At 37.2% G+C, this 19,708-nt stretch overlaps 1 protein-coding gene across 1 annotated transcript in view; it reads right to left on the bottom strand.

The window, feature by feature from the left end:
- LOC150106702 (C-Jun-amino-terminal kinase-interacting protein 4-like) overlaps positions 1 to 19,708 on the bottom strand; it is a 713,212-nt gene that overhangs the window by 214,957 nt on the left and 478,547 nt on the right.

Genomic DNA, 19,708 nt, shown 5'->3' with positions numbered 1-19,708 from the left:
TTCCCAAACACGTGTTTCACATTTTGCTATGCATACATGTCACTGCTGCACTCACAACATCAAAACGTTTTTGAAAAGTCTACGTGGTTAACAGCATGTAATCTTTATGTTGATCTTGTTTGAACCACTACTGTGTTCCGTTCAAGGAAAGATTCAAAAATTCACTAAAAAAAAGTCAATAACATATCCACAAAGCCCAACAACCATGCAGTTAAACAAAGTTTTCAAAAATAAACACTATTATACTAAAATGCAAGCAATATCATCATTTATTACACAAAATAGCACTTATTTTTTCTCAAGTTCTTTATCACATGCATTAAGGCCCTCTAGTGCCAGATTCTTTTCCCATATATCTTCATCCTTTTGAAAAACAGGTGACCAAATTGTGGTAATTGATATGTGGTCTGATCAAGGCATTATACAAGGAAACTATAATATCATTAATTCTATATGTCAATGTTCACCACATCACTGCAATAATCCATTATGATGTACTCACAATTTTAGTAATATAAACCATAAATCTTATGTCCCATTTCACCATCATCCCTAGGTCCCTTATTTCCTCCACCTCCTGTGTGATATCCTCACCAGCTATATATACTCTGCATCTCATTTTTACTTCCCAAAACCTTACACTTTTCAACACTACCTTCTTGCCTGCTCATCCAGTCTATTCAAGAATTCAGAGACAATTGGATGACAGCCAACTAAACAACAGGACATTTGGGCAAAAGTCCACTATAGATCCCTTTCAATATATCTCCTGTCATCTGCTAACCTGCCAACAAACTGAGCTGCTGAATGAAAGCTTCCCAGTGCTTCAGAGTCAATACAATCAAGACGGCAGTGCAGTAAAACAATGGATGCTGAGCCATAGGACAGGTTCTTGTCCCTCAGTGATGTTATGAAAGCATTTAAATTATGTTAATACTTTTTAAATGTGGACCTAACCTGTACATTTATAATTACTTAATTTTTTTATCATACAATATTTTAATTATGTGCGCAAGAAGTCTTCTTAAACTTGAATCTCATCTGGACATTTTATAAGTATTTTATTATGTGATTTAATTTAATTTTTTTATTTAAATGCACTCTCGGTAAACCTATTGTCCAGTTGGCTATCACCCATCTGTCCTGTTGCCTAGACGCTACTGGACCTATTCAAGTCCTCTTGAAAAGCCACGACATTTGCTGTGATCCTCATAGTTCTTTCATGCATCATTTGCAAACGACTGTATATCATCCACATACAAGATAAACAGCAATGACCCCAAAAAACAGACCCCTGGGACACAACAAAAATGACTAAAATACTACTTGGGGCACACCAGAAATGACAATAAATATTACTGAGTATAATGAATTATGCTATCAAGAAAGGTTTCCTGGACTTTTTAGTGAATATTATTGTGTATTGGAGCATATGAAAATTGAAGGACTTCCTTCCTGCTATGCCACCTTCCTGCTATGGCAGCTCACCTAATTGGTGGCAAGATATTTTGTGAATATGCTCTAGAACTAAATCTATTGAACTAAGTTTCTTAGTTTTCTTACATGGAAACATTTTTGCTCTTCAGGGTCACTTAAGGATCAATACTAGATAACTAGGTAGAGTCACTCACATGACCTGGAAGGAATGCTGAATATGAACTGTGACTTCTCGCCCATAATCCAGTTTTCACATTTCCTTGGCTCCCCTTAACTAAAAATTTGTTTTGATGCTGAATGAATGAGGATGGGATTGATTGGAAATTTGGACTTGAAAAACCAAATTGTATATTGGTTGAAATGAGATATATGTTACAACTTAACAGCATAATTAGATATCATGCTTGACTGGGCACTATCTCTTTATAAAAGGTTATAATGAGATGATGCCCAATTGTCTTTTGCCAAAAAAACCAGGACAAAGTGTTATGTTAACTATAGAAAAAATGCAACAGAACTGAAGAGAGACATCATCATAAGAAGCATTAAAGAAAACGGTGTCAGCAGAATTACAGAAACATCATATCAACTCAATTGGCACTGGAGCATTACACCTAAAAAGACTCACATGCGAGATCATCCACTACATGAGAAGTATAATTTATTCATGTGCTAGAGATCAGAAAAAGATGGGAGTAATCATAATATCCAACAATTAACAAGAAAGATAAAATTAATGCATAGAAGTATGTTTCAAGCAGAATAATGTTGAAAAATTTAGAAATGAGAATTGGACAATGTGATTTATTCGTGCCTATATTCCAGTAAAGGTTCTAGTAGATAAGATATCTGATATAAAGAAACAGCAAAAAGATAGTTGTTATCAGAGGCCTAAAAACTAAAAGAAAGAGTACAAAAGGAATCCCAGACATGCTGAAATATTTCAGGAAAATTTGAAGAAAAGGACAGGGCTAATATTTAAGGATGCTCTGAAGCACAAAACACAGAATATTCAGTTTGATATTTGATGAAGTGCTGAAAATATGACTGAAGCATGCTGAATTAAATTTTATAAACAAATATTTAAAAAAAAAAAAGATATGCTTGTATTTTTTTTATTTTTATTTATTATTATTTTTTGTTGTTGTTCAAAACTTTATTATTATTATTATTATTATTCAAGCCTCCATGCAGTCAAGAGACTCATCGTGGGAGGATCTTCCAAGGAAACACAAAGTCTATCATACCACTCCTTGAACTCACTGACCGTTCTTGCTCTCACCACCCTATCAAACAATACATTCCACTGTTCAACTACCCTCCATGCAAAGAAACCATTCCTCACCCTCTTGCTTACAGTGCTTCCTTTCATAACTTCCAGGGATGATCCCTTGTCATTCCCGCTGTTCCATCAAGTGAAAAAACTCCCCAGGGTCAACCCTGTAACTGCCTCCCAACAGTTTGAAAGTCTCGATCATATCACCTCTCCTTCTTCTATCCACCAACTCTGCAGTCCACATTTCCTCAGCCGATCCTCATAACTAACACTGTACAGTCCTGAAACCATCTTTGTTATCTGCCTCTGTACCCTTTCCACAGTTAATTTATCACATTCAAATCCTGGGGATCAAATTTCAGATCAATAGTCTAAGTGTGGTCTGATCCGAGTCTTATACAACAGAATGATAACTCTTTAACTCTGTAGGTAAGCATCTTTCTCAGTATTGCAGCAATCCTCTGGGTTACCTTCACCACCTTTGCAATATGCTCACTGAATTTCAGTTTTCTATCAATCATCATCTGAAGATCTTGTCTCCCCCTACTTCCTCCAGTACAGCTCCTCCAATTGAGTATGCAGTCTCCCACTGATGTATACCAAACTTCAAGACTTTACATTTTGCTGCATTAAACCAACACCCCCATTCAGTTGACCATCTGTCCAGTTTATTCAAATCCTCTTGCAGGGCTGCCACATCTGCACTATTACTAATAACCCTTCCCAGCTTCACATCATCTGCAAAAAACTGAATATCCCCTTGCAATCCATTCACAATGTCATTGATATAAAGATTAAACAATACAGTTCCCAGTACTAAGCCCTGTGGAACCCGACTTGTAACCTGTCTCCTTGATATTGCCCCATCATACACAACTCTCTGATACCTATCAGACAGCCTATCCTGAATCCAGTTGACTAATCCAACATCTAAACCCATGTGCTGCAACTTAAGTATCAGCTTATTATGTAACACCCTGTCAAATGCCTTTACAAAATTCAAAAAAAATGGCAGCATATGCCTTTCCCTCATCAATTGCTCTTGTCACTTTATTATAAAAGGCAATTATATTACTAAAGTAAGAGTGCCCCTTAACAAATCCATGTTGATTCTCACAGATAACATTATCCTCATCTACCCAACGCTAAATATGATCCCTCACTAATTTCTCCAAGACCTTAATAACTACTGATGACACACAAACTGGCCTATAATTAGACACTTCCAGTCTGCTACCACCCTTATGCAATGGCACTATCTTACCTTCCTTCGATTCCCTGGGTACCTTTCCCATAGCCAGTCTTTCATTGAAAAGCCAGGTCAACGGAGTTGTTAGTTCTTTAGCACATTCTCTCAAAACCTGTGGTGAAATACCATCCAGTCCCACAGCTTTACTGACACATCCAGAGTATTCAGTATTTGGAACACACTCTCCTCTTGCACCTGCCCTATCCCCTCTAGTATTAAAACCTATTTCTCCAGGATGAAATACTCCAATAAAGCGTTCGCTGACAACTCCACTAAGTCCTCTGCATCAGTCACTCTATTCCAATTTTATCCCACAATGTCATTCTTCCACAATCATTTCTCCTCCTACTGGCCACATAGCTAAAAAATTCCCTAGGATTTTCTTTGGATCTTAATACCAATCACTTCTCATATTCTAATTTTGCCTTCCTCACCCTACTAGTCACTCTCCTGGCCTGAGTCTTATATTCTTCATGCATCTGCTCTCCACCCCTCTCCTTATATATCTCCCACAATCCCTTTTTCACCTGCATTTCCTGTTTTATATTGTTTGTCATCCACTTTACACCAAATTGTGTTCTCTTCTTCACTCATTTCAAATGATGAAATTTTTCGTTATATGGAAGGCGGGGAGAGAACATGGGGGTATCCATGGAAGTTAAGGTTGTTCTCAGTCAAGAAAGGGGTAAGAACTAGGTTTTTCTCTCAGAGAGCAGTGAGTGAGTGAGTGGAATAATTTGCCCTTAGGGGGTAGTGAGTGCATCAGTGTAAATGAATTTAAGGGAAGGCATGATAGCTGGGTTGGGTAATTTACAGCCTCCCTCGATGAGTCCTTGACTCCTGGAGGTCTCAGATAATAATAATAATAATAATACAGCTTACTATTATTATTATTATTTGTTGCTAACAAATATTCCTTCACAATTTCCCAAGCGCTAATGATATCTCGCTTGTCCAATTCCTCCTTCCATGGAACTGTCCTAAGTTGATATCTAAGACTATTATAATCACCTGACTTATAATTCCACATACGTTCCCTTTTCTTTGATACTTCTGCATGTCTATTTATCTTCCTAGTCAAAACCACATGGTCACTCTCTCCAACTGGGGGGGGGGGATGTCATCTCAGTTATTATCAACTCTTCTGATGCTATGACCAAATCCAAAACTCTTGAATCTCTTGTTCCCTCTATTACATGTTGCCTAAGACATTTGTCCCCCAAGAATTCTAGAAATTCCATTCCCTTATTACTACATGCATTTTCCTCTTCCTAGCTTATACTGCTGTAGTTGTAGCAACACTAAATATCCCCACTAAATATCCTGTCTTGCCCACCTCTACCTCACACCATATGCTTTCAAATCCATCAGTGTCACTGCCTTCCAAAGCCTCCACTCTGAGAGGACATAAGTCATTCCTTATAAGCAGCACTTCACCATCACATTTTCCCTTTCTATCCTGCCGAAAAATGCTGTACCCTGCTACTTCTATTCCTGTTATTATATCATCTTCCGTCAACCACGTCTCAGAGACCCCAATAATCTTTGGGCAGGCTGATGTTATCAGCTCCACCAATTCATCTCCTGGCATTAGTATAAAGCATAAAAATGTCACTGCTTCTATACCTACCATTATCCCCTCCAGACCCCCCCCCCACTGGACTCAGTGTTACCTGATGTCACCCCCTTTCCCCCCAAGCACCCATTCTCACAAGAGACATTCCCCTGCTACCATCTGCCCTAGGAATTCTGGTTTCTCTGCACTGACACACCAACTCATTCAGAAAACAGCAATCTCTCCAGATGCCTATGTCCTTCCTCATTCAAATGCAAGCAGTCTCTCGCACACAGTTCCTTTCTGTCCTCAAATGCCCTCCAAGCATCCACCTATTCCAATCCTCTCTTCTGACACATTCTGGCTATTATGCTATTCATTATTACTGCTCTTCTGCTAAGCTCCTCATTATCATACCTGGGTAACACACACACTAACTTGACTCTCTGCGTTTTCTTTTGTACAACCTCAAGCATGAATCTCAGATCTCTTGTCACTCGATTTTCACTGCCTCTCAAGTCATTCGTGCCCACCATCAAAATCATCTCATCCATTCTTTCACCCCACTTAATTGCCATAGCCACACTCTCTATCATTCCTCCAGGCAAACACTCCTCTGGCATCCTATTTTGCACATCACGGATCACTGAGTCAGCATACATCACAGCTCTTACCACTCTGTTCCTTGATTGTTCACCTGCATCCCTCACACTCTCTCTCTCTCTCTCCTTTAACTCTTTCACTCTGTGTTCCCCTACTTACCTGCTGCCCTGGCATCACTCTATCCGTGGTTCCAGCACTCCCTTGCATTCTTCTCATTCCCTCTCTTCTACTGTTTCTATCCTCTCTTCTTCTATCATTCCCATAACTCTTAATTCCTACTCTGATTTGCCTTGCATTCATCTCTTCCATTCGCCTAATCTCATCTTTCATACTTCTTATCTCATTCCCGAGACATTCTACCAGCTCTTTCAGCTCATCTATCTCTCTCTGTAAGTTAGCCACTCTTACTCGCCATTCATCCTCCCAATCATGACCATCTTCCAAAACTTCACAAACATTCAAGCCTTCCACACTCCCCATTCTTATTTGACAAACATGTGTTTATAAAATTTAATTTGCAATGTTTAAAATTTAATTAATTATGCTTTGACTAAATATTCAGCACTTTGGTTAAATTGCAGAATGAAGAAAGAATATATAGAGAGATACTTTGAAAGTTTCAAAAACTTACTGGAGAACTTATAAGAATACAATCTTTGGCATCGGAGAAGCAGCTTGCACTACTAAAAAGACACATGCATTGCTGAGGTATCCATATATATATTCAGCTATTAGTAGTTCTTTTGATTAAGGTTTCACTGGCCTGAAAACTGTTTTAAACTGTTGGTTCTCATCTGAGATCAGGCAGAAACCTTAAAATAACAAGAATCCTCATTCAATAAGCAATTCTGTTTCAGAGAAATTTATTTTTCCTAAGTGAATGGCAGTCGGTTCTTAAGAGTAATTATCAAAGAGCCTAAATGTATTCATTTCAGTGTTGTAAAATAAACAGTTCAATTGATAATAATATTTCATGCACCATTTAAAAACTTTACAAGTTTTTTAAGAGGTGCAAGCTAAGCCAATGCCAAGGACTGTATTATCATAAGCTCTCTCTCTTCTTCATTTGAAACTCTCCAAGTTTCTATATATATGTATACTTAGCTACAAAATAAGCATGTATATTTATTATCTCCTATTTCTGTTTATTTTACATTCCTAAAATGAAAAAATTTAGGATCTACTTTCAAAAAAATAGAAAATGAAATTTGGCTTTCCCTAAATATAATAACTGTCAAAAATTTTTAAGTACAGAATCAAGATGTTTCAATTTGAATTCAGTGAGATATTATAAAGGAGGATATATTATTATTATTATTACGGGTATCTTCATGGAGTCAGTAGACTCACTGCGGGAGACCCAAACTACCAAAACAATATCTATCATATCTCTTCTTGAATTCATTTGCAGACGAAGAACTCACAGCTGAGTCAGGCAATGCATTCCACTCATTCACTACCCTCCAGGTGAAAAACCTCATTCTCACACCCTTGTTAATCACACTTTTCCTTAATTTCCAGGGATGACCTCTTGTTCTTCCATCACTATCACACATCTGAAACATTTCTCCTGCATTAATCTTATAAAAACCTTTTAGTAATTTAAATGTTTCTATCATATCACCTCTTCTCTGCCTATCAACCAACCTCTGCAATCCACAAGCTCTCAATCTATCGATGAAGGGAGCATTTTTTACATCATTCACCAACTTAGTCACTTTCCTCTGAACCCTCTCCACAACCTCCTCATCTCCAAGGAATCCAGGTGACCAGACCTGAGCACAGTAATCCAAATGTGGAAGTATCAATGCTTTATAAAGGGGAATAATAACCTCTTTATCTCTGGATGTGTTCCTCAATAACCAAGTAATCCTATTTGCAATCTTGGACACCTTAGCAATGTGTCCCCTGAACTTCATCTCCCTATCCACCAACACCCCTAAGTCCCTAGCCTCATGAATCTCTTGGAGTACAATTCCATCAATGTAGTATGCAGCTGGTAATCTTTTAATCCCAAAATGCATAACTTTACACTTTTCCACATTGAACTGACATCCATTACCTTTTGCCCATTTTGCCAGCTTATTTAAATCATCCTGCAAACTCTCAACATCAGCTTGATTTTTTATTGCGCTACCCAACTTTGCATCATCAGCAAACAACTGAATATCTCCCCTTTAAGCCATTTCCTATATCATTTATGTACAAATTAAACAACAATGGCCCAAACACAGAGCCCTGAGGCACACCACTGGTCACCTGCCTCATCCTGGACTGCTCCTTCATACACCACCTTCTGGTATCTCTCCTTCAGCCATTTTCCTATCCATATCACCAGTCTAGTATTCATCCCCATCTGCTCCAATTTGCACAACAGTATTCCATGCGGTATCCTGTCAAAAGCCTTAGCAAAATCCAGAAGTACCACTGTGTAGCCATTTCCTTTGTCCAACTCACTCTCATGACATCTCGTTTCTTCTAGACCTCTTGTGCTTTCATTCTATTGACTCCCAATCAATCCCATACTATTTATTACTTCATCAATCACCAAAGACTCTCCCATACTTAATCCTGTTCTAGTTACTTCAGCTAAAGTAATCTCCATATTGTCATATATTATGGATCTGTCCATATTTTATAGCCAAATGTAAAAAAAAAAAAAAAATGAAAACTACGGAAATGTTACCAAAGAGTTTGCAAGAACATAACTTTCTCATAAGCTTCATAGTAATTTTTCAAACGTAAGAAACTTTTTCTACATTTTTTACTTTCCCTTGTTTTCATATTTTGCAATAAAATAGAGATGAATTTGTAATATTGTTTATTACAGTATCCATGTAAGACAAATATATAGTTTATTTTATTATTACTATAGTTAATTATTATTTTATTACTATATTTTATTTTTTTATGCATCTGCCTAGAAATCACTTACGATGAATTTAACTTTCTGACATAGCCTAATTAGAATGAGCTTTTGTCTTCTTTTCAGAAGCCTAGTGTTTCAGGCTAGCAAATCTTACTCAATTTATTAATAAAAGGTGAATATATGAGTTGTGGGTTAGAGTTTGTATTGTTTAAATAGGGCAGCAAGACAGCAGAATAAGTTTACTCATTAGCCTTGGAACCCTTTTATTTGAAATATTGAGATTGGCTGCATTTGTTATGATGCAAGTAAGAGGAATTTTTCTGTTTTGGTCGGCCAAATACTGAATTTTTCTACTGATTCAACCAAAGCTGAATATCTGAAAAACATGTTGAATCGGCTACATAACAAAGCAAAACTGATTATTCAGCACATTCCTACTAATAATAATGGAAATCTATCCCAATGGCTTTAACAGGCCTTTAAGGCCCACAACCTTCCAAGCATGCTTGGATTTCGTAACCGAAATACGAGGATAGAATGGTCACTTCTATGCCACAAGGTATTCTTGGCTGTATCCGTGTGTGTTCACGGGGCCGGTTTGCCTGCTTGCGGGATGAAAAACACCAGATAAACTGGCGGGAAAAACCCTACTGCCCGCGCCCAAGACCGGCTAACTTGGCTATGGCTGAGGAAGATCCTTCAGCTCCTCACGTCTCCGACGGGAATCGAACCTAGGACACTCCTTCCCCAGACATATGGTTGCGAAGCGCAAAGCCACTAGGCTAACCGCGCGGACTAATAATAATGGAAAGCACTTGTTTAATTGCTGTTCAAGAAACTGACTAGTAATTTACTAATATCACCATTAAATGTGCATAATTCATGTGCATACAAACAACACTACAAACTTGTTGCAGTGTTGTTCATTGTGATGCCTTCAAAATTGGTCTGAGATAAAGAATGTAAAGGAAATGAGATGGTTAGTCATGATCAACTAGTGTTGAGCAGGATAAGAATATGTATACTGCTGAAATGAAATAAAATGTGTGCTAAAAGTTTTAAAAGAATCAATATAAAACTATTAGATGTGAACAGTACACTCGACTCATTAGCTGACTATACACATAAATTACACAATGAAATAAAGAATTTAATATAACTCATTAACATTTCATTTTGCATATCTCATCACATTAATGAGAAATTCACAAAGGTCTTTCATCCTTGTGAATGTGACATCATGGAGAGTTTGAGGACAGTGGATGAGGAGGAAGAGAGATTGACTGTGAGTGAGCAAAAAGTATATAGGGAATTGAGCAAACTTGATGTTAATAAGGCTGTGGGACTTGACATCTGCCTTGGAATATTTGTTTAATATTGGAAGTCATAAAGGAAGTGACGAATTCAATCATCAAATTATAAGCCAATCTGTGTATCAGGTGTTGTGGTTAAAGTGTTGGAGAGTCTGGTGAGAATGAGAATCCAGAATTGGGTTGATAACAATGGTTGTCAGTATCTTTGATGGACAGCACAAATAGCAAAGGCTTTTGATAGATTACCTCATGAAAAGTTGATAGTCAAACTAGAGCAGATGGCATCAGATATTAGAATAGTGCATTGGATTGGAGATTGGCTATCAGATAGGTATCAACAAGTTTTGTATGGGGAGCAATATCCCAGAAGAGGAAAGTCACTAGTGGTATGCCTCAGTAGTCTGTTTTAGGGCCACTGCTGTTTAATCTGTATGTTAATGATATTGGGAAAGATTTGAATGGGAATATACAGTTGTTTGAGGATGATGCAAAGTGAGGACGAACTATGAAGATCTAACTGGCAAGCTTAGGTGTTGAATATTATTCATAACTTATTTTAACAGTGATAACAACATCAGATGAACTATGAAAAGTAAAGTAAATGTTGTTGCCTTATAAGAAGACTTGAACAGACTGAGTTAATGGAGATGGGAGTGGGGATGCCAGTTCAACGCTGTAAAGTGAAAGTTTTAAAATTTGAAAAACAAAGACGGGATGGAGAATTTATTATTGGTGGGGATATACTGCTGGAGGTGGAGGAAATAAGAGATTTTGGGGTGATGGTAGATAAGGATTTAAAATTTAAAGTACATGCTGCCAAAATTGTGAGGACAACAACAACAACAATCTCTGGCAATGATGCAGAGGACACCAACTTGCAGAAGTAAGGAAATTCTGCTTCCATTGTATGATGCTCTGATTAGGCCGCATATGGAAAACTGTGCACAGATTTGGTTACCTGGTTTTCAAAAGGATGAAGAGATGTAGGAGAGGATTGAGACATGATTGACTGAAATAGTTCTTGATCTCTGGAATGTTGAATATGAAGAAAGATTGAGATGATGCAACTGGCAGAGTTTAATGGATAGGAAGAAGAAGAGGGTTGATATGATAAACACATACAAGTTGGTAAGGGGTTGTTATAGGATTAATATTGAAGAAGCTTTTCATAAAATGGTGAGAGATTGTGGGGGGGGGGGGGGGTAATGAGCAAGGGAGTGAGGAGGAGGTTTTTTCCCCATGGAGATTTGTGAATGATTGGACTGCATGTCTGAGAGCATGGTGTATGCAGAGAATTTGAATGTGTTTAACAGCACGGTATGATAAGATGTGTGTACGACAAAAGTGACCTCCTAGTTGAGTCTGTGACTCCTTGAGGTCTTAGTATAATAATAATATCATCAGAGTGAAACATACAACTAGCTATTAAAGTCATGTGAAGCAAGAGGGAACTGAACTAAGATTACAAAATGTTTCTGTTCTGCCGCCCTCCGGTCGGTTACATGGATAATATTAATATTAATAATAATATAATATTTAAGTAATACAGAGCTTATAAATATTTTACCAAAACAAGTTACCATAAGGTGCTTATGGTAACTTATGATAATTATTCTACCTTTACCATGAGTTGCCTTGGACTTGCACTACGTGTAGGGTCAGCTAGACTTGCAACACTTGCAGGCACAAACTTAACTGACTTGTCTGTTTGCTTACTTGGGAAATGGAGTAAAAAAAAAACAGGTTTATATTTAAAATAACTTGGTATCTTTAACATATATTATACCCAAGGTAAAAAACTTTCTGCAGAAGAAGAAAATGCTGTGGAGAATAAATAAAGAGAAAGGCAACCAGCATGACAAGTAAGACAAAATCAGATTATGAGAAGAATCTAGCCAAGCAGGCCAAAGAAAGCCCAAAGAGTTTTTTCATTATGTGGTAAGTAAGACGAAGAATGAATATGGAAGATTAGAATATGGAATATGGAAGATAGAAGCAGATAAAACAGTTGAGTTACAGAGTGACCACTCTGCAAGTGTATATCATCCAAGTGAGGTTACTGCATTAATCTATGTGACAGACACTAATGTAGGAACAGAGGTGGATGAATTTCAGGTTCTTAGGAAATTGTAGAATCTCAATGTAAATACAGCTATGGGATATCAACTGGGGTTTTGCAAGAATGTGCAAGGGGAACTGGCAATGCTTCTCACAAGGCTCTTTAATTTAAGTCTCAGCACTGGTAGAGTTCCAAGAGAGCAAAATAATTCTCTTGCATAAGGGAGATTCTAAGACTGCAGTAGCAAATTATAGACCAATTGGTATCTTAAAAGTGGGTGATAAAAGTACTAGAAAAATAGGTCAAAAAGAGAATTCAAGAATAAGTAGATAAAAACATGATACTGTATGAGGGTCAACATGGATTTGTAAAGGGTCAATTGAAGTTTAGGGGGACACATCTCAAAAGTGGCAAAATTAGCTCATCAAATCACTTGGTTGCTGAGAAACACTTTAACGAGCAGAGTCAAACAGGTTATTGTTCCTCTGTATAGAGCCTTTAAGACCCCATCTAGACTACTATCTAGATGGGGTCTTAAAGACTACTGTGCCCAGATATGGGTGCCAGGGTTTCTTCTTGATGGGGAGGAGGTGGAGAAGATCCAGAGACGAGTGACCAAGATAATAGCAGGACTATGGAATGAACCTTGTGAAGATCTATGGGCTGCACAAATTGGTTGATAGGTGGAAAAAGGGGTGATATGATTGAGACATTCAAATTACTGAAGGGTTTCTATAAGATTAATTCAGAAGATATTTTGAGAATAGGACTGGTAGTGGGAGGACTAGGGACCATCCATGGAAGATTGGTAAGAGTGTGGTTAGCAAGGGTGTTAGAGCTAGGTTTTTTACTTGGAGAGTGGTAAATGAGTGGAATAAGCTGCCAGAGTCTGTTGTGGGTGCTATGACTGTAAATGAGTTCAAGGTGAAGTATGATAGATACTGTATGAATGTTGAATAGTTGTTCTTCACATGATGTTGGGCCTCCCTCAATGAGGCTAAGGACTCCTTGGAGCTGCCCGTAATGATAATAATAATGCCTTAGTAATTTACTAACTTTTTATAATAGAGTAACAGCTGAGTTGGATAAAGGAAATGGCTACATGATGATTTTTCTGGATTTTGCAAAGGCATTTGACAGAATACCACATGAAACACTGTTATGCAAATTAGAACAAATAGGAATGGATATCACACTGGTTAAGTGGATAAGAGGGTGGCTGTTGGACAGATATCAAAAAGTGGTATATGGAGGGTCAGAATTGAGGCAAAAATGGGTGAGTAGTGGTGTACTGAAAGGTTCAGTGCTGGGACCATTGCTGTTTAATTTGTACATAAATGATATAGGAAATAACCTGAAAGGAAATATTAAGTGTTTGCTGATGATGCGAAATTAGGCAGAGTAATAGTTAATCAAGGTGATGTGAAGAGCTGATATGATGATTTAAATAGGCTGTTTTAAGTGTGTGTGTGTGGGGGGGGGAGATAACAGACATCAGTTCAATGTGGAGAAATGTAGTGATGTATTTTTGGGATAAATAGATTACAAGCCATGTATCACATTGATGGCACTGTACTTCAGGAAACAGATGAAACTAGAGATTTAGGTGTGGTGGTAGACAGAAAGTTAAAGTTTAGAGGACATATTGCTAAAGTAGCCAGAGGATTACTTGGTTATTGAAGAACACATTAACATGTAGAGATGAGGAAGTTGTTCATAAGACTTTGATATGCACACATCAGGATTACTGTGCTCAAGTCTGGTCCACTGGATTTTCTTGGGGTTGAGGAAGCAGTGGAGAGGAGTCAGTGGCGAGTGACCAAGATGGTGAGTGGCCTGTAATGTTATCTATGAGGATAGATTTATGTGTGTGGATTGCAAAAGTTGGTTGATAGGAGGAAAAGAAGGGGATATGATATATATCATATCCCCCTCTTTTCCACATGGAAGTGCCCTTATAATAATAATAATAATGTTTGCCTTCTGTTGGATTCTATTTTGTTATAAATTTTTCTTTGATGCTTATCTACTCCTTCCTCATATCCACATCACTATCTTCATATTCATTTTCATTCACACAAATGGGAGGGGAGGATTCTGTGTGGTATCCTATTAAAAAACGTTGGAGAAAATGGGGAAAAAGTAAATTGAGCAACTCTGGAGTTTAAACTGTCACAGCTACTTCGAGCTTCTAATAATGCAAGCCTGGCTGGCCGAATGGTTAGCGTATCCACTCTCCAGCCAAAAGGCTGCGGGTTCGAATCCCACCATGGGCGTGGATGTTTGTCATTGTCTGTGGAAATATTAGTGGTGGTCGGCGGTAGATGGCGTTGGTGTAGTTGCAGTCAGTTGGTGGATTGAGTGGTGGAGACAGTTGTAAAGCAGGTGTCGTCCCTTGATGAGTCTTTGGACTCCCTGGAGGTGTCAGATAATAATAATAATAAGCAAAGTGATGGTATTACAGTGGGCAACAAAACTAGAATCACAGTCTTGATCTTTCCTCTTAGGGTTTGACACACCTCAAACCTTGTCTACATAAGTTCACTCTTTTATAGTTTTTTTTAGTCTGATGGTTCAATTAATCATGTTAGTTTTGGAGGATATACCTGAGAGTACTAACATCAGTCCCAAATGTAAAGGTGAAGACAGGAGATTTAGTTGCTGAACACTGACTTGACTTCAATGAAGCTGAATATAACACTGTAATCATGCAATCTTTCTCGGCTATCTCGAGAAGGAATGTCTTCAACTTTGTTTTATGCTCAAATGGCAGAGATTTTACTAACAATCTGTTGATAGATACTTTAGAATTATTGCTGAAATATTTTCCTCTATCACAAAATGATACACAGGAAACCTCGTTTAACACGATTAATTAATCCATCAATTAATGTGCACTAAGCGAAATCACATTAATCAAATACAATAAACAACAGGAATAATTACAATTCATCCATCAGTTAGTGCAAATTTGAAAAAAAAATTACAGTATAAGCTATATTAGAGGATAAAATCATCAAAGTTAATAAAAATCAATTCCTTAATTTCTTCTAGTTAAAGGAGATCATTCTTGCTTAACTGTTCTGAATGGGGATGGAGCAAGTTTCTCACATCTTCATTATCCAGCACATTAAATTCTAAATTAAATAAATTTGTTTTACATCTAAATAAGAATTAAATTCAAAAATAATAACATTGCAAAACATCTTGCTCATGACATACAGAAGAAACATGTTTAAATAACTAATTTTAATCAGGGAGTTAGCTCGGTTATGCAAAGTGATACACAGGGGTGAAGCAGGATCTAAAACGAATGCAGAAACATCTGGCAAGTGAGTCAGCTGATAGCAGAAAGAAAAAGTGCAAGATAAGAGAAATGAGGGCTTGACCGAGGGAGAAAGAAAATCCATTTCACACAAATTATGGACTCTATAACCGTGTTATAAATAATTATTTTGATATCCTGATGTTTCAACTTTCATATTAAGGTCATCATCTGGAGTATACACACATATATACAGAGACAAGCTAAATTACATTTCACACAGTATGCTGAAGAGACAATGAATTAATAAACAGTTATTTTACTGGCCTGACCTCTAGTGAAATTAAAATAAAATTACAATAAATAAATGAAATAAAATAAAATAACTACATCAAAGCTATATTCTATTTAAGACAATATCAGAGAAACAATCTTTCATATATAAATAGTTTTGTTACAGTAAAAAAATGATGTCCTAATTTAACATAACAACTGTTATGTTAGATTTAAGATTCTGGATTACCTATGGTCCTATTTATAATTAACTCTTCTTCAAGTGCTTGTTCATTGAAGCAAATCTTCAAAGCCCTGTTTTTTAGTGTATAAATGACCTCAGTTTTAGTGCTGGGTTTAAAATCTGGACTTTCAAGTTGTTTGAACCCAGATATTTGGGATATCCTTGAGAGGATGGACAACTCGGCTAATCAGATTCGTGAAACAAAGAGAAACTCATATCCAAATTTCTTTGAATTAAAGATCGACAATATTCGGAAAAACCAACAGACATATTTGAATTTCTCCGCAGTGAACAAAAACAGCCAATCACAAGCCAGTGATAACAACCACCACCAACCAGAAGCAAGGATCAACAGGAGCCACCAACTGCCTTCAGCGAAGAGTCACGTAATCAACCAATCTAACCATGCCCTGAACAATGATGAACTCTTGGTACTCAGCAAAGGTTTAAACTTGGTTGTGGCATCCAAAATGATTAACAAACTTGAATTCATTTACCATATAGAAAGAAATTTAAGATTTATCCCAACCACCATAGCAGGTAAAATACATCTAGAAACCTCTAACATTTTAAATTTAAATTATACAAAAACAATAACCAGAATCCTAACAAAATCTGAATTGAGAGCTATGAAATCACTAAAATTAAATCTGGACATCGTAATTACTAGAGCCGATAAAGGCAGTGCCACAGTTATTCTAAATCGAACTACATACTTACAAAAAATGAATCTAATAGTCTCAGACAAAAGCACACATCAACTTGTTAACTATGACCCAACCAATCAAATAAAAAAGAAAACGGAGAAGCTACTTAAATTAGTAATTACATGGCCTTGTAGATAGAGTTAAAAAATTACTTCTGCACTACACTAGTTTCCAGAGAATTTACGGTCTGCCAAAAATTCACAAACAAAACACGCCACTCTGGCCAATAGTCGAAGGTATAGACAGTCCCAATTATCACCTAGCCAAGAAACTAGCATCACCACTCAAGGAGTTGGTAGGTCATTCCCCCCACCCCCCCCCCCCATATTAAAAACACACAACACTTTAAAATGAAAGACATCACACTGAAAAAGATGATTTATTAATCAGTTTTGACATCTCTGCCTTCTTCACAAATGTCCCAATCAATGACACAATCCTTCTATTACAGAACAAATTCCCTCTCGATATCACAGTGCTCTTTGCGCATATACTACATTCTGGCTATTTTGTGTGGCAAAACACTTTCTACCTACAAAAAGAAGGCACAGCTATGGGTTCACCATTATTCTTCCCCCCCCCCCCCCAATTTTTATATGGAACATTATAATCAATGTGCTTTAGATTCCTCTCCTTTAAAAGCAAAGTCTGACTTAGATATGTTGACGATGTTTTTGCTATCTTGCTCTGCGGCCGCCAGACATTAGACACTTTCCACAGCCACCTAAACAAACAACACAAACGCATAAAATTCACAATAGAGATTGAAAAGCAGAACACACTTCTGTTTCTAGATACACTTGTCACACGCCTTCCTTCTGGCAGTCTTTCCTTCACTGTTTAACGGAAATTGACACATACTGGCCAATATATACACAAACCTCTACTACAACCCAACACAAAAACCATTATTGGTCATTAATACACTAAAAAACAGGGCTTTGAAGATTTGCTCCAATGAACAAGCACTTAAAGAAGAGTTAATTATAAATAAGACCATAGGTAATCCAGGATCTTAAACCTAATATAACAATTGTCATGTTAAATTAGGACATCATTTTTACTGTAACAAAAATATCTATATGAAAGAATGCTTCTCTGATATTGTCTTAAACAGAATATAGCTTTGATGTAGTTATTTTATTTTATTTCATTTATTTATTGTAATTTTATTTTCACTAGAAGTCAGGCCAGTAAAATAACTCTCTTCAGCATACTGTGTGAAATGTAATTTAGCTTGCATCTGTATATATATATATATATATATATATGTGTGTATACTCCAGATGATGACCTTAATATGAAGGTCAATACTTCAGGAAATTAAAATAATTATTCATAACAGTTGTAGAGTCCATAATTTGTGTAAAAAGAATGCTGATCAATGTGCAACACTAAAGGAAAGGAGAAAGAAAAATCAAGGAGCGAGTCTTGTATGGCAATTCAATCATAAGAGGTGTGATCATGTAGGTTATGCAGGAGGAGTGGTGTGGAGTTTGTGGATGTATAGAGTGAGTTTGATGGGTGAAAGGACTTATACAAGAAGAATGGTTTGCATCAGAATAGAATTTGGTGTTCGGAGTCTGGAAAAAATGTTGATGAATGAAGTGGATGTGTAAAATCAGGGATACCAGAACTTTTAGAGGGGGGGGGGGGGGAGGAATTAAGTGGATATGCAGATACAAGTGAGGCAGCTGAGTGTAAGATTGTCCATAAAATGTCTAAATTAATAGTAACAAACCAGAATGGGATAGTTAGTATAAAGCACTTAAAGAAGAGGTCAGGCCAGTAAAATAACTCTCTTCAGCTACACCCCAGTGGGGCTAAGGGGCATTTGCACTTTATGTACACTAATGCCAGGCGCATTCAGAGCAAGCAGGAGAAATTTTTGGCATTGACTAGTTCATCCTGGCCAAAGATTATATTGCCATTAGTGGGACAGAATGTGAAGGGTATAGTGTGTGTTCAGGGAGGAGAGAGAGAAAAGAATGGGAGAAAGGAGGTTATTGATGATAGCTGATAAACTGCAACAAAAGAGAGTAGATGTTCAACTGCAGGTGAGTGAAATTAGCACATTCGAGGCTATCTGGTGTGAGATTGAGACCGGCAGAACAAAATATACAGTTGGATGCTGTTATACACCATGGATAGAAAAGATGATGGAGATAGCGAGCATCGGCAAATAGACATGAGTGGGTAATAATTATGGGGGACTTCAACTATTTCATGCTGGCTGGAGTGTCGCCCGGCTAAATAATCCCCCCCTCCCCAAACCCACCACCGTTGTTTTTGACAGTGAACCAGGGCGAATAGCGAAAAGTCAGCTGCTGGAACAAATCCTAAAACACACCCCAACTCAACATCACCAAGATCGGTACTATCAACATAGGAAGCCTGAATGGCAAAGAAATGGAGCTAACTGAGGAATTGGATAAGTACCAAATCAACATAAAAGGGATGACTGAAACAAAAAAAGACAAAAATTGGTAAAATCTTTCTGAGCAATCAAGAAGGATTAGCCATACTATTTAACACTGCATAATCTAATAAATAGGCTAATATTATTGAATGGCAGGCAGTCTAAAGTAGTCATGTGGGCAATCAGAATGAAACACTGGACAATGGGACTTATTTTTGCATATGGTCCCACATAAGGCTTTATAGAAAGCAACTAACACAATGAAAAAGGAAAAGTTGGTCCTTGTTGGGGATCTAAAGAGCAGAGTAGGAAATGATTGTCAGACATACAAAAATATTTTGGGAAAATTTGGAGAAAAGAGCAAAGCTAATAATAATTGCAAATACCTGTTGGATATCTGCTAAGGACATGCAGTGGTTATTACAAACACCATGTTCCA

Source organism: Typopeltis vanoorti, chromosome 5 (assembly GCF_054136105.1).
Source record: "Typopeltis vanoorti isolate ZY-2024b chromosome 5, IOZ_Tvanoo_1.0, whole genome shotgun sequence".
NCBI classification, from domain to species: domain Eukaryota; kingdom Metazoa; phylum Arthropoda; class Arachnida; order Uropygi; family Thelyphonidae; genus Typopeltis; species Typopeltis vanoorti.
This window is presented reverse-complemented; position numbering and strand designations above follow the sequence as displayed.